Consider the following 19132-nt stretch of genomic DNA (forward strand, 5'->3'; position numbering starts at 1 on the left):
CACTCTAAATAAAATATCAAAAAGGACAGTAAATATATATTACACTCTATTTAAAATATCAAAAACTACACCAAATATATATTATATAATTTACATAAAATATCAAAAGTACACCAAATATATATTATATACTGTACATAAAATATCAAAAAGTACAGTAAATATATTTCATATGTTGTACATATACTATTAACTAAAAGTACACCAAATACATTTTACATACTGTAAATAAAATATCAAAAATTACAGTAAGTATATATTATCTACTGTACGTAAAATATCAAAAAGTACACCAAATATGTGTTATATATACTGTAAATAAACTATCAAAATCTTCAGTAATTATAATTAATATACAGTACATAAAATATCAAAAATTACACCAAATGTATATTATACACTCTAAATAGAATATCAAAAAGGACAGTAAATATATATTACACTCTATGTAAAATATCGAAACTACACCAAATATATATTATATAATTTACATAAAATATCAAAAGTACACCAAATATATATTATATACTCTACATAAAATATCAAAAAGTACAGTAAATATATTTCATATGTTGTACATATAATATTAACTAAAAGTACACCAAATACATTTTACATACTGTAAATAAAATACCAAAAATTTCAGTAAGTATATATTATCTACTGTACATAAAATATCAAAAAGTACACCAAATATGTGTTATATACACTCTAAATAAACTATCAAAATCTTCAGTAATTATATTTAATATACTGTACATAAAATATCAAAAATTACACCAAATGTATATTATACACTCTAAATTGAATATCAAAAAGGACAGTAAATATATATTACACTCTATGTAAAATATCAAAACTACACCAAATATATATTATATAATTTACATAAAATATCAAAAGTACACCAAATATATATTATATACTCTACATAAAATATCAAAAAGTACAGTAAATATATTTCATATGTTGTACATATAATATTAACTAAAGTTCACCAAATACATTTTACATACTGTAAATAAAATACCAAAAATTACAGTAAGTATATATTATCTACTGTACATAAAATATCAAAAAGTACACCAAATATGTGTTATATATACTGTAAATAAACTATCAAAATCTTCAGTAATTATATTATATATACTGTACATAAAATATCAAAAATTACACCAAATGTATATTATACACTCTAAATTGAATATCAAAAAGGACAGTAAATATATATTACACTCTATGTAAAATATCGAAACTACACCAAATATATATTATATAATTTACATAAAATATCAAAAGTACACCAAATATATATTATATACTCTACATAAAATATCAAAAAGTACAGTAAATATATTTCATATGTTGTACATATAATATTAACTAAAAGTACACCAAATACATTTTACATACTGTAAATAAAATACCAAAAATTACAGTAAGTATATATTATCTACTGTACATAAAATATCAAAAAGTACACCAAATATGTGTTATATACACTGTAAATAAACTATCAAAACCTTCAGTAATTATATTTAATATACTGTACATAAAATATCAAAAATTACACCAAATGTATATTACACACTCTAAATAAAATATCAAAAAGGACAGTAAATATATATTACACTCTATTTAAAATATCAAAAACTACACCAAATATATATTATATAATTTACATAAAATATCAAAATTACACCAAATATATATTGTATACTCTACATAAAATATCAAAAAGTACAGTAAATATATTTCATATGTTGTACATATAATATTAACTAAAAGTACACCAAATACATTTTACATACTGTAAATAAAATACCAAAAATTACAGTAAGTATATATTATCTACTGTACATAAAATATCAAAAAGTACACCAAATATGTGTTATATACACTGTAAATAAACTATCAAAATCTTCAGTAATTATATTTAATATACTGTACATAAAATATCAAAAATTACACCAAATGTATATTACACACTCTAAATAAAATATCAAAAAGGACAGTAAATATATATTACACTCTATTTAAAATATCAAAAACTACACCAAATATATATTATATAATTTACATAAAATATCAAAAGTACACCAAATATATATTATATACTGTACATAAAATATCAAAAAGTACAGTAAATATATTTCATATGTTGTACATATAATATTAACTAAAAGTACACCAAATACATTTTACATACTGTAAATAAAATATCAAAAATTTCAGTAAGTATATATTATCTACTGTACATAAAATATCAAAAAGTACACCAAATATGTGTTATATATACTGTAAATAAACTATCAAAATCTTCAGTAATTATATTTAATATACTGTACATAAAATATCAAAAATTACACCAAATGTATATTACACACTCTAAATAAAATATCAAAAAGGACAGTAAATATATATTACACTCTATTTAAAATATCAAAAACTACACCAAATATATATTATATAATTTACATAAAATATCAAAAGTACACCAAATATATATTATATACTGTACATAAAATATCAAAAAGTACAGTAAATATATTTCATATGTTGTACATATAATATTAACTAAAAGTACACCAAATACATTTTACATACTGTAAATAAAATATCAAAAATTTCAGTAAGTATATATTATCTACTGTACATAAAATATCAAAAAGTACACCAAATATGTGTTATATATACTGTAAATAAACTATCAAAATCTTCAGTAATTATATTTAATATACTGTACATAAAATATCAAAAATTACACCAAATGTATATTATACACTCTAAATAGAATATCAAAAAGGACAGTAAATATATATTACACTCTATGTAAAATATCGAAACTACACCAAATATATATTATATAATTTACATAAAATATCAAAAGTACACCAAATATATATTATATACTGTACATAAAATATCAAAAAGTACACTAAATATATTTCATATGTTGTACAAATAATATTAACTAAAAGTACACCAAATACATTTCACATACTGTAAATAAAATACCAAAAATTTCAGTAAGTATGTATTATCTACTGTACATAAAATATCAAAAAGTACACCAAATATGTGTTATATACACTGTAAATAAACTATCAAAATCTTCAGTAATTATATTTAATATACTGTACATAAAATATCAAAAATTACACCAAATGTATATTATACACTCTAAATTGAATATCAAAAAGGACAGTAAATATATATTACACTCTATGTAAAATATCAAAACTACACCAAATATATATTATATAATTTACATAAAATATCAAAAGTACACCAAATATATATTATATACTCTACATAATATATCAAAAAGTACAGTAAATATATTTCATATGTTGTACATATAATATTAACTAAAGTTCACCAAATACATTTTACATACTGTAAATAAAATATCAAAAATTACAGTAAGTATATATTATCTACTGTACATAAAATATCAAAAAGTACACAAAATATGTGTTATATATACTGTAAATAAACTATCAAAATCTTCAGTAATTATATTTAATATACTGTACATAAAATATCAAAAATTACACCAAATGTATATTACACACTCTAAATAAAATATCAAAAAGACAGAAAATATATATTACACACAATTTAAAATATCAAAAACTACACCAAATATATATTATATAATTTACATAAAATATCAAAAGTACACCAAATATATATTATATACTGTACATAAAATATCAAAAAGTACAGTAAATATATTTCATATGTTGTACATATACTATTAACTAAAAGTACACCAAATACATTTTACATACTGTAAATAAAATATCAAAAATTACAGTAAGTATATATTATCTACTGTACGTAAAATATCAAAAAGTACACCAAATATGTGTTATATATACTGTAAATAAACTATCAAAATCTTCAGTAATTATATTTAATATACTGTACATAAAATATCAAAAATTACACCAAATGTATATTATACACTCTAAATAGAATATCAAAAAGGACAGTAAATATATATTACACTCTATGTAAAATATCGAAACTACACCAAATATATATTATATAATTTACATAAAATATCAAAAGTACACCAAATATATATTATATACTGTACATAAAATATCAAAAAGTACAGTAAATATATTTCATATGTTGTACATATAATATTAACTAAAAGTACACCAAATACATTTTACATACTGTAAATAAAATACCAAAAATTTCAGTAAGTATATATTATCTACTGTACATAAAATATCAAAAAGTACACCAAATATGTGTTATATACACTGTAAATAAACTATCAAAATCTTCAGTAATTATATTTAATATACTGTACATAAAATATCAAAAATTACACCAAATGTATATTATACACTCTAAATTGAATATCAAAAAGGACAGTAAATATATATTACACTCTATGTAAAATATCAAAACTACACCAAATATATATTATATAATTTACATAAAATATCAAAAGTACACCAAATATATATTATATACTCTACATAAAATATCAAAAAGTACAGTAAATATATTTCATATGTTGTACATATAATATTAACTAAAGTTCACCAAATACATTTTACATACTGTAAATAAAATACCAAAAATTACAGTAAGTATATATTATCTACTGTACATAAAATATCAAAAAGTACACCAAATATGTGTTATATATACTGTAAATAAACTATCAAAATCTTCAGTAATTATATTATATATACTGTACATAAAATATCAAAAATTACACCAAATGTATATTATACACTCTAAATAAAATATCAAAAAGGACAGTAAATATATATTACACTCTATTTAAAATATCAAAATCTACACCAAATATATATTATATAATTTACATAAAATATCAAAAGTACACCAAATATATATTATATAGTCTACATAAAATATCAAAAAGTATAGTAAATATATTTCATATGTTGTACATATAATATTAACTAAAAGTACACCAAATACATTTTACATACTGTAAATAAAATATCAAAAATTACAGTAAGTATATATTATCTACTGTACATAAAATATCAAAAAGTACACCAAATATGTGTTATATGCACTGTAAATAAACTATCAAAATCTTCAGTAATTATATTTAATATACTGTACATAAAATATCAAAAATTACACCAAATGTATATTACACACTCTAAATAAAATATCAAAAAGGACAGTAAATATATATTACACTCTATTTAAAATATCAAAAACTACACCAAATATATATTATATAATTTACATAAAATATCAAAAGTACACCAAATATATATTATATACTGTACATAAAATATCAAAAAGTACAGTAAATATATTTCATATGTTGTACATATAATATTAACTAAAAGTACACCAAATACATTTTACATACTGTAAATAAAATATCAAAAATTACAGTAAGTATATATTATCTACTGTACATAAAATATCAAAAAGTACACCAAATATGTGTTATATACACTGTAAATAAACTATCAAAATCTTCAGTAATTATATTTAATATACTGTACATAAAATATCAAAAATTACACCAAATGTATATTATACACTCTAAATAGAATATCAAAAAGGACAGTAAATATATATTACACTCTATGTAAAATATCGAAACTACACCAAATATATATTATATAATTTACATAAAATATCAAAAGTACACCAAATATATATTATATACTCTACATAAAATATCAAAAAGTACAGTAAATATATTTCATATGTTGTACATATAATATTAACTAAAAGTACACCAAATACATTTTACATACTGTAAATAAAATACCAAAAATTTCAGTAAGTATATATTATCTACTGTACATAAAATATCAAAAAGTACACCAAATATGTGTTATATATACTGTAAATAAACTATCAAGAACTTCAGTAATTATATTTAATATACTGTACATAAAATATCAAAAATTACACCAAATGTATATTACACACTCTAAATATAATATCAAAAAGGACAGAAAATATATATTACACTCTATTTAAAATATCAAAAACTACACCAAATATATATTATATAATTTACATAAAATATCAAAAGTACACCAAATATATATTATATACTGTACATAAAATATCAAAAAGTACAGTAAATATATTTCATATGTTGTACATATAATATTAACTAAAAGTACACCAAATACATTTTACATACTGTAAATAAATTATCAAAAATTACAGTAAGTATATGTTATCTACTGTACATAAAATATCAAAAAGTACACCAAATATGTGTTATATATACTGTAAATAAACTATCAAAGTCTTCAGTAATTATATTTAATATACTGTACATAAAATATCAAAAATTACACCAAATGTATATTACACACTCTAAATAAAATATCAAAAAGGACAGTAAATATATATTACACTCTATTTAAAATATCAAAAACTACACCAAATATATATTATATAATTTACATAAAATATCAAAAGTACACCAAATATATATTATATACTGTACATAAAATATCAAAAAGTACAGTAAATATATTTCATATGTTGTACATATAATATTAACTAAAAGAACACCAAATACATTTTACATACTGTAAATAAAATATCAAAAATTACAGTAAGTATATATTATCTACTGTACATAAAATATGAAAAAGTACACCAAATATGTGTTATATATACTGTAAATAAACTATCAAAATCTTCAGTAATTATATTTAATATACTGTACATAAAATATCAAAAATTACACCAAATGTATATTACACACTCTAAATAAAATATCAAAAAGGACAGTAAATATATATTACACTCTATTTAAAATATCAAAAACTACACCAAATATATATTATATAATTTACATAAAATATCAAAAGTACACCAAAAATATACTATATACTGTACATAAAATATCAAAAATTACAGTAAATATATTTCATATGTTGTACATATAATATTAACTAAAAGTACACCAAATACATTTTACATACTGTAAATAAAATATCAAAAATTACAGTAAGTATATATTATCTACTGTACATAAAATATCAAAAAGTACACCAAATATGTGTTATATATACTGTAAATAAACTATCAAAATCTTCAGTAATTATATTTAATATACTGTACATAAAATATCAAAAATTACACCAAATGTATATTATACACACTAAATAGAATATCAAAAAGGACAGTAAATATATATTACACTCTATGTAAAATATCAAAACTACACCAAATATATATTATATAATTTACATAAAATATCAAAAGTACACCAAATATATATTATATACTGTACATAAAATATCAAAAAGTACAGTAAATATATTTCATATGTTGTACATATAATATTAACTAAAAGTACACCAAATACATTTTACATACTGTAAATAAAATATCAAAAATTACAGTAAATATATATTATCTACTGTACATAAAATATCAAAAAGTACACCAAATATGTGTTATATACACTGTAAATAAACTATCAAAATCTTCAGTAATTATATTTAATATACTGTACATAAAATATCAAAAATTACACCAAATGTATATTATACACTCTAAATAGAATATCAAAAAGGACAGTAAATATATATTACACTCTATGTAAAATATCGAAACTACACCAAATATATATTATATAATTTACATAAAATATCAAAAGTACACCAAATATGTATTATATACTCTACATAAAATATCAAAAAGTACAGTAAATATATTTCATATGTTGTACATATAATATTAACTAAAAGTACACCAAATACATTTTACATACTGTAAATAAAATACCAAAAATTTCAGTAAGTATATATTATCTACTGTACATAAAATATCAAAAAGTACACCAAATATGTGTTATATATACTGTAAATAAACTATCAAGAACTTCAGTAATTATATTTAATATACTGTACATAAAATATCAAAAATTACACCAAATGTATATTACACACTCTAAATATAATATCAAAAAGGACAGAAAATATATATTACACTCTATTTAAAATATCAAAAACTACACCAAATATATATTATATAATTTACATAAAATATCAAAAGTACACCAAATATATATTATATACTGTACATAAAATATCAAAAAGTACAGTAAATATATTTCATATGTTGTACATATAATATTAACTAAAAGTACACCAAATACATTTTACATACTGTAAATAAATTATCAAAAATTACAGTAAGTATATGTTATCTACTGTACATAAAATATCAAAAAGTACACCAAATATGTGTTATATATACTGTAAATAAACTATCAAAATCTTCAGTAATTATATTTAATATACTGTACATAAAATATCAAAAATTACACCAAATGTATATTACACACTCTAAATAAAATATCAAAAAGGACAGTAAATATATATTACACTCTATTTAAAATATCAAAAACTACACCAAATATATATTATATAATTTACATAAAATATCAAAAGTACACCAAATATATATTATATACTGTACATAAAATATCAAAAAGTACAGTAAATATATTTCATATGTTGTACATATAATATTAACTAAAAGAACACCAAATACATTTTACATACTGTAAATAAAATATCAAAAATTACAGTAAGTATATATTATCTACTGTACATAAAATATCAAAAAGTACACCAAATATGTGTTATATATACTGTAAATAAACTATCAAAATCTTCAGTAATTATATTTAATATACTGTACATAAAATATCAAAAATTACACCAAATGTATATTACACACTCTAAATAAAATATCAAAAAGGACAGTAAATATATATTACACTCTATTTAAAATATCAAAAACTACACCAAATATATATTATATAATTTACATAAAATATCAAAAGTACACCAAAAATATACTATATACTGTACATAAAATATCAAAAAGTACAGTAAATATATTTCATATGTTGTACATATAATATTAACTAAAAGTACACCAAATACATTTTACATACTGTAAATAAAATATCAAAAATTACAGTAAGTATATATTATCTACTGTACATAAAATATCAAAAAGTACACCAAATATGTGTTATATATACTGTAAATAAACTATCAAAATCTTCAGTAATTATATTTAATATACTGTACATAAAATATCAAAAATTACACCAAATGTATATTATACACACTAAATAGAATATCAAAAAGGACAGTAAATATATATTACACTCTATGTAAAATATCAAAACTACACCAAATATATATTATATAATTTACATAAAATATCAAAAGTACACCAAATATATATTATATACTCTACATAAAATATCAAAAAGTACAGTAAATATATTTCATATGTTGTACATATAATATTAACTAAAAGTACACCAAATACATTTTACATACTGTAAATAAAATATCAAAAATTACAGTAAATATATATTATCTACTGTACATAAAATATCAAAAAGTACACCAAATATGTGTTATATACACTGTAAATAAACTATCAAAATCTTCAGTAATTATATTTAATATACTGTACATAAAATATCAAAAATTACACCAAGTGTATATTATACACTCTAAATAGAATATCAAAAAGGACAGTAAATATATATTACACTCTATGTAAAATATCGAAACTACACCAAATATATATTATATAATTTACATAGAATATCAAAAGTACACCAAATATATATTATATACTCTACATAAAATATCAAAAAGTACAGTAAATATATTTCATATGTTGTAGATATAATATTAACTAAAAGTACACCAAATACATTTTACATACTGTAAATAAAATACCAAAAATTACAGTAAGTATATATTATCTACTGTACATAAAATATCAAAAAGTACACCAAATATGTGTTATATATACTGTAAATAAACTATCAAAATCTTCAGTAATTATATTACATATACTGTACATAAAATATCAAAAATTACACCAAATGTATATTATACACTCTAAATAAAATATCAAAAAGGACAGGAAATATATATTACACTCTATTTAAAATATCAAAAACTACACCAAATATATATTATATAATTTACATAAAATATCAAAAGTACACCAAATATATATTATATACTGTACATAAAATATCAAAAAGTACAGTAAATATATTTCATATGTTGTACATATAATATTAACTAAAAGTACACCAAATACATTTTACATACTGTAAATAAAATATCAAAAATTACAGTAAGTATATATTATCTACTGTACATAAAATATCAAAAAGTACACCAAATATGTGTTATATACACTGTAAATAAACTATCAAAATCTTCAGTAATTATATTTAATATACTGTACATAAAATATCAAAAATTACACCAAATTTATATTATACACTCTAAATAGAATATCAAAAAGGACAGTAAATATATATTACACTCTATGTAAAATATCAAAACTACACCAAATATATATTATATAATTTACATAAAATATCAAAAGTACACCAAATATATATTATATACTGTACATAAAATATCAAAAAGTACAGTAAATATATTTCATATATTGTACATATACTATTAACTAAAAGTACACCAAATACATTTTCCGTACTGTAAATAAAATACCAAAAATTACAGTAAGTATATATTATCTACTGTACATAAAATATCAAAAAGTACACCAAATATGTGTTATATATACTGTAAATAAACTATCAAGAACTTCAGTAATTATATTTAATATACTGTACATAAAATATCAAAAATTACACCAAATGTATATTACACACTCTAAATATAATATCAAAAAGGACAGAAAATATATATTACACTCTATTTAAAATATCAAAAACTACACCAAATATATATTATATAATTTACATAAAATATCAAAAGTACACCAAATATATATTATATACTGTACATAAAATATCAAAAAGTACAGTAAATATATTTCATATGTTGTACATATAATATTAACTAAAAGTACACCAAATACATTTTACATACTGTAAATAAATTATCAAAAATTACAGTAAGTATATGTTATGTACTGTACATAAAATATCAAAAAGTACACCAAATATGTGTTATATATACTGTAAATAAACTATCAAAGTCTTCAGTAATTATATTTAATATACTGTACATAAAATATCAAAAATTACACCAAATGTATATTACACACTCTAAATAAAATATCAAAAAGGACAGTAAATATATATTACACTCTATTTAAAATATCAAAAACTACACCAAATATATATTATATAATTTACATAAAATATCAAAAGTACACCAAATATATATTATATACTGTACATAAAATATCAAAAAGTACAGTAAATATATTTCACATGTTGTACATATAATATTAACTAAAAGAACACCAAATACATTTTACATACTGTAAATAAAATATCAAAAATTACAGTAAGTATATATTATCTACTGTACATAAAATATCAAAAAGTACACCAAATATGTGTTATATATACTGTAAATAAACTATCAAAATCTTCAGTAATTATATTTAATATACTGTACATAAAATATCAAAAATTACACCAAATGTATATTACACACTCTAAATAAAATATCAAAAAGGACAGTAAATATATATTACACTCTATTTAAAATATCAAAAACTACACCAAATATATATTATATAATTTACATAAAATATCAAAAGTACACCAAAAATATATTATATACTGTACATAAAATATCAAAAAGTACAGTAAATATATTTCATATGTTGTACATATAATATTAACTAAAAGTACACCAAATACATTTTACATACTGTAAATAAAATATCAAAAATTACAGTAAGTATATATTATCTACTGTACATAAAATATCAAAAAGTACACCAAATATGTGTTATATATACTGTAAATAAACTATCAAAATCTTCAGTAATTATATTTAATATACTGTACATAAAATATCAAAAATTACACCAAATGTATATTATACACACTAAATAGAATATCAAAAAGGACAGTAAATATATATTACACTCTATGTAAAATATCAAAACTACACCAAATATATATTATATAATTTACATAAAATATCAAAAGTACACCAAATATATATTATATACTCTACATAAAATATCAAAAAGTACAGTAAATATATTTCATATGTTGTACATATAATATTAACTAAAAGTACACCAAATACATTTTACATACTGTAAATAAAATATCAAAAATTACAGTAAATATATATTATCTACTGTACATAAAATATCAAAAAGTACACCAAATATGTGTTATATACACTGTAAATAAACTATCAAAATCTTCAGTAATTATATTTAATATACTGTACATAAAATATCAAAAATTACACCAAGTGTATATTATACACTCTAAATAGAATATCAAAAAGGACAGTAAATATATATTACACTCTATGTAAAATATCGAAACTACACCAAATATATATTATATAATTTACATAGAATATCAAAAGTACACCAAATATATATTATATACTCTACATAAAATATCAAAAAGTACAGTAAATATATTTCATATGTTGTACATATAATATTAACTAAAAGTACACCAAATACATTTTACATACTGTAAATAAAATACCAAAAATTACAGTAAGTATATATTATCTACTGTACATAAAATATCAAAAAGTACACCAAATATGTGTTATATATACTGTAAATAAACTATCAAAATCTTCAGTAATTATATTATATATACTGTACATAAAATATCAAAAATTACACCAAATGTATATTATACACTCTAAATAAAATATCAAAAAGGACAGGAAATATATATTACACTCTATTTAAAATATCAAAAACTACACCAAATATATATTATATAATTTACATAAAATATCAAAAGTACACCAAATATATATTATATACTGTACATAAAATATCAAAAAGTACAGTAAATATATTTCATATGTTGTACATATAATATTAACTAAAAGTACACCAAATACATTTTACATACTGTAAATAAAATATCAAAAATTACAGTAAGTATATATTATCTACTGTACATAAAATATCAAAAAGTACACCAAATATGTGTTATATACACTGTAAATAAACTATCAAAATCTTCAGTAATTATATTTAATATACTGTACATAAAATATCAAAAATTACACCAAATTTCTATTATACACTCTAAATAGAATATCAAAAAGGACAGTAAATATATATTACACTCTATGTAAAATATCAAAACTACACCAAATATATATTATATAATTTACATAAAATATCAAAAGTACACCAAATATATATTATATACTGTACATAAAATATCAAAAAGTACAGTAAATATATTTCATATGTTGTACATATACTATTAACTAAAAGTACACCAAATACATTTTCCGTACTGTAAATAAAATACCAAAAATTACAGTAAGTATATATTATCTACTGTACATAAAATATCAAAAAGTACACCAAATATGTGTTATATATACTGTAAATAAACTATCAAAATCTTCAGTAATTATATTTAATATACTGTACATGAAATATCAAAAATTACACCAAATGAATATTATACACTCTAAATAAAATATCAAAAAGACAGTAAATATATATTACACTCTATTTAAAATATCAAAAACTACACCAAATATATATTATATAATTTACATAAAATATCAAAAGTACACCAAATATATATTATATACTGTACATAAAATATCAAAAAGTACAGTAAATATATTTCATATGTTGTACATATAATATTAACTAAAAGTACACCAAATACATTTTACATACTGTAAATAAAATACCAAAAATTACAGTAAGTATATATAATCTACTGTACATAAAATATCAAAAAGTACACAAAATATGTGTTATATATACTGTAAATTAACTATGAAAATCTTCAGTAATTATATTTAATATACTGTACATAAAATATCAAAAATTACACCAAATGTATATTATACACTCTAAATAGAATATCAAAAAGGACAGTAAATATATATTACACTCTATGTAAAATATCAAAACTACACCAAATATATATTATATAATTTACATAAAATATCAAAAGTACACCAAATATATATTATATACTGTACATAAAATATCAAAAAGTACAGTAAATATATTTCATATGTTGTACATATAATATTAACTAAAAGTACACCAAATACATTTTACATACTGTAAATAAAATACCAAAAATTTCAGTAAGTATATATTATCTACTGTACATAAAATATCAAAAAGTACACCAAATATGTGTTATATATACTGTAAATAAACTATCAAAATCTTCAGTAATTATATTTAATATACTGTACATAAAATATCAAAAATTACACCAAATGTATATTACACACTCTAAATAAAATATCAAAAAGGACAGTAAATATATATTACACTCTATTTAAAATATCAAAAACTACACCAAATATATATTATATAATTTACATAAAATATCAAAAGTACACCAAATATATATTATCTACTGTACATAAAATATCAAAAAGTACAGTAAATATATTTCATATGTTGTACATATAATATTAACTAAAAGTACACCAAATACATTTTACATACTGTAAATAAAATATCAAAAATTACAGTAAGTATATATTATCTACTGTACATAAAATATCAAAAAGTACACCAAATATGTGTTATATATACTGTAAATAAACTATTAAAATCTTCAGTAATTATATTTAATATACTGTACATAAAATATCAAAAATTACACCAAATGTATATTATACACTCTAAATAGAATATCAAAAAGGACAGTAAATATATATTACACTCTATGTAAAATATCAAATCTACACCAAATATATATTATATAATTTACATAAAATATCAAAAGTACACCAAATATATATTATATACTGTACATAAAATATCAAAAAGTACAGTAAATATATTTCATATGTTGTACATATAATATTAACTAAAAGTACACCAAATACATTTTACATACTGTAAATAAAATACCAAAAATTTCAGTAAGTATATATGATCTACTGTACATAAAATATCAAAAAGTACACCAAATATGTGTTATATATACTGTAAATAAACTATCAATATCTTCAGTAATTATATTTAATATACTGTACATAAAATATCAAAAATTACACCAAATGTATATTACACACTCTAAATAAAATATCAAAAAGGACAGTAAATATATATTACACTCTATTTAAAATATCAAAAACTACACCAAATATATATTATATAATTTACATAAAATATCAAAAGTACACCAAATATATATTATATACTGTACATAAAATATCAAAAAGTACAGTAAATATATTTCATATGTTGTACATATAATATTAACTAAAAGTACACCAAATACACTTTACATACTGTAAATAAAATATCAAAAATTACAGTAAGTATATATTATCTACTGTACATAAAATATCAAAAAGTACACCAAATATGTGTTATATATACTGTAAATAAACTATTAAAAACTTCAGTAATTATATTTAATATACTGTACATAAAATATCAAAAATTACACCAAATGTATATTATACACTCTAAATAGAATATCAAAAAGGACAGTAAATATATATTACACTCTATGTAAAATATCAAAACTACACCAAATATATATTATATAATTTACATAAAATATCAAATGTACACCAAATATATATTATATACTGTACATAAAATATCAAAAATTACACCAAATGTATATTACACACTCTAAATAAAATATCAAAAAGGACAGTAAATATATATTACACTCTATTTAAAATATCAAAAACTACACCAAATATATATTATATAATTTACATAAAATATCAAAAGTACACCAAATATATATTATATACTGTACATAAAATATCAAAAAGTACAGTAAATATATTTCATATGTTGTACATATAATATTAACTAAAAGAACACCAAATACATTTTACATACTGTAAATAAAATATCAAAAATTACAGTAAGTATATATTATCTACTGTACATAAAATATCAAAAAGTACACCAAATATGTGTTATATATACTGTAAATAAACTATCAAAATCTTCAGTAATTATATTTAATATACTGTACATAAAATATCAAAAATTACACCAAATGTATATTACACACTCTAAATAAAATATCAAAAAGGACAGTAAATATATATTACACTCTATTTAAAATATCAAAAACTACACCAAATATATATTATATAATTTACATAAAATATCAAAAGTACACCAAAAATATACTATATACTGTACATAAAATATCAAAAAGTACAGTAAATATATTTCATATGTTGTACATATAATATTAACTAAAAGTACACCAAATACATTTTACATACTGTAAATAAAATATCAAAAATTACAGTAAGTATATATTATCTACTGTACATAAAATATCAAAAAGTACACCAAATATGTGTTATATATACTGTAAATAAACTATCAAAATCTTCAGTAATTATATTTAATATACTGTACATAAAATATCAAAAATTACACCAAATGTATATTATACACACTAAATAGAATATCAAAAAGGACAGTAAATATATATTACACTCTATGTAAAATATCAAAACTACACCAAATATATATTATATAATTTACATAAAATATCAAAAGTACACCAAATATATATTATATACTCTACATAAAATATCAAAAAGTACAGTAAATATATTTCATATGTTGTACATATAATATTAACTAAAAGTACACCAAATACATTTTACATACTGTAAATAAAATATCAAAAATTACAGTAAATATATATTATCTACTGTACATAAAATATCAAAAAGTACACCAAATATGTGTTATATACACTGTAAATAAACTATCAAAATCTTCAGTAATTATATTTAATATACTGTACATAAAATATCAAAAATTACACCAAGTGTATATTATACACTCTAAATAGAATATCAAAAAGGACAGTAAATATATATTACACTCTATGTAAAATATCGAAACTACACCAAATATATATTATATAATTTACATAGAATATCAAAAGTACACCAAATATATATTATATACTCTACATAAAATATCAAAAAGTACAGTAAATATATTTCATATGTTGTAGATATAATATTAACTAAAAGTACACCAAATACATTTTACATACTGTAAATAAAATACCAAAAATTACAGTAAGTATATATTATCTACTGTACATAAAATATCAAAAAGTACACCAAATATGTGTTATATATACTGTAAATAAACTATCAAAATCTTCAGTAATTATATTACATATACTGTACATAAAATATCAAAAATTACACCAAATGTATATTATACACTCTAAATAAAATATCAAAAAGGACAGGAAATATATATTACACTCTATTTAAAATATCAAAAACTACACCAAATATATATTATATAATTTACATAAAATATCAAAAGTACACCAAATATATATTATATACTGTACATAAAATATCAAAAAGTACAGTAAATATATTTCATATGTTGTACATATAATATTAACTAAAAGTACACCAAATACATTTTACATACTGTAAATAAAATATCAAAAATTACAGTAAGTATATATTATCTACTGTACATAAAATATCAAAAAGTACACCAAATATGTGTTATATACACTGTAAATAAACTATCAAAATCTTCAGTAATTATATTTAATATACTGTACATAAAATATCAAAAATTACACCAAATTTATATTATACACTCTAAATAGAATATCAAAAAGGACAGTAAATATATATTACACTCTATGTAAAATATCAAAACTACACCAAATATATATTATATAATTTACATAAAATATCAAAAGTACACCAAATATATATTATATACTGTACATAAAATATCAAAAAGTACAGTAAATATATTTCATATATTGTACATATACTATTAACTAAAAGTACACCAAATACATTTTCCGTACTGTAAATAAAATACCAAAAATTACAGTAAGTATATATTATCTACTGTACATAAAATATCAAAAAGTACACCAAATATGTGTTATATATACTGTAAATAAACTATCAAGAACTTCAGTAATTATATTTAATATACTGTACATAAAATATCAAAAATTACACCAAATGTATATTACACACTCTAAATATAATATCAAAAAGGACAGAAAATATATATTACACTCTATTTAAAATATCAAAAACTACACCAAATATATATTATATAATTTACATAAAATATCAAAAGTACACCAAATATATATTATATACTGTACATAAAATATCAAAAAGTACAGTAAATATATTTCATATGTTGTACATATAATATTAACTAAAAGTACACCAAATACATTTTACATACTGTAAATAAATTATCAAAAATTACAGTAAGTATATGTTATGTACTGTACATAAAATATCAAAAAGTACACCAAATATGTGTTATATATACTGTAAATAAACTATCAAAGTCTTCAGTAATTATATTTAATATACTGTACATAAAATATCAAAAATTACACCAAATGTATATTACACACTCTAAATAAAATATCAAAAAGGACAGTAAATATATATTACACTCTATTTAAAATATCAAAAACTACACCAAATATATATTATATAATTTACATAAAATATCAAAAGTACACCAAATATATATTATATACTGTACATAAAATATCAAAAAGTACAGTAAATATATTTCATATGTTGTACATATAATATTAACTAAAAGAACACCAAATACATTTTACATACTGTAAATAAAATATCAAAAATTACAGTAAGTATATATTATCTACTGTACATAAAATATCAAAAAGTACACCAAATATGTGTTATATATACTGTAAATAAACTATCAAAATCTTCAGTAATTATATTTAATATACTGTACATAAAATATCAAAAATTACACCAAATGTATATTACACACTCTAAATAAAATATCAAAAAGGACAGTAAATATATATTACACTCTATTTAAAATATCAAAAACTACACCAAATATATATTATATAATTTACATAAAATATCAAAAGTACACCAAAAATATATTATATACTGTACATAAAATATCAAAAAGTACAGTAAATATATTTCATATGTTGTACATATAATATTAACTAAAAGTACACCAAATACATTTTACATACTGTAAATAAAATATCAAAAATTACAGTAAGTATATATTATCTACTGTACATAAAATA

The sequence above is a fragment of the Pan paniscus genome, chromosome 17 (genome assembly GCF_029289425.2).
Source record: "Pan paniscus chromosome 17, NHGRI_mPanPan1-v2.0_pri, whole genome shotgun sequence".
NCBI lineage: Eukaryota > Metazoa > Chordata > Mammalia > Primates > Hominidae > Pan > Pan paniscus.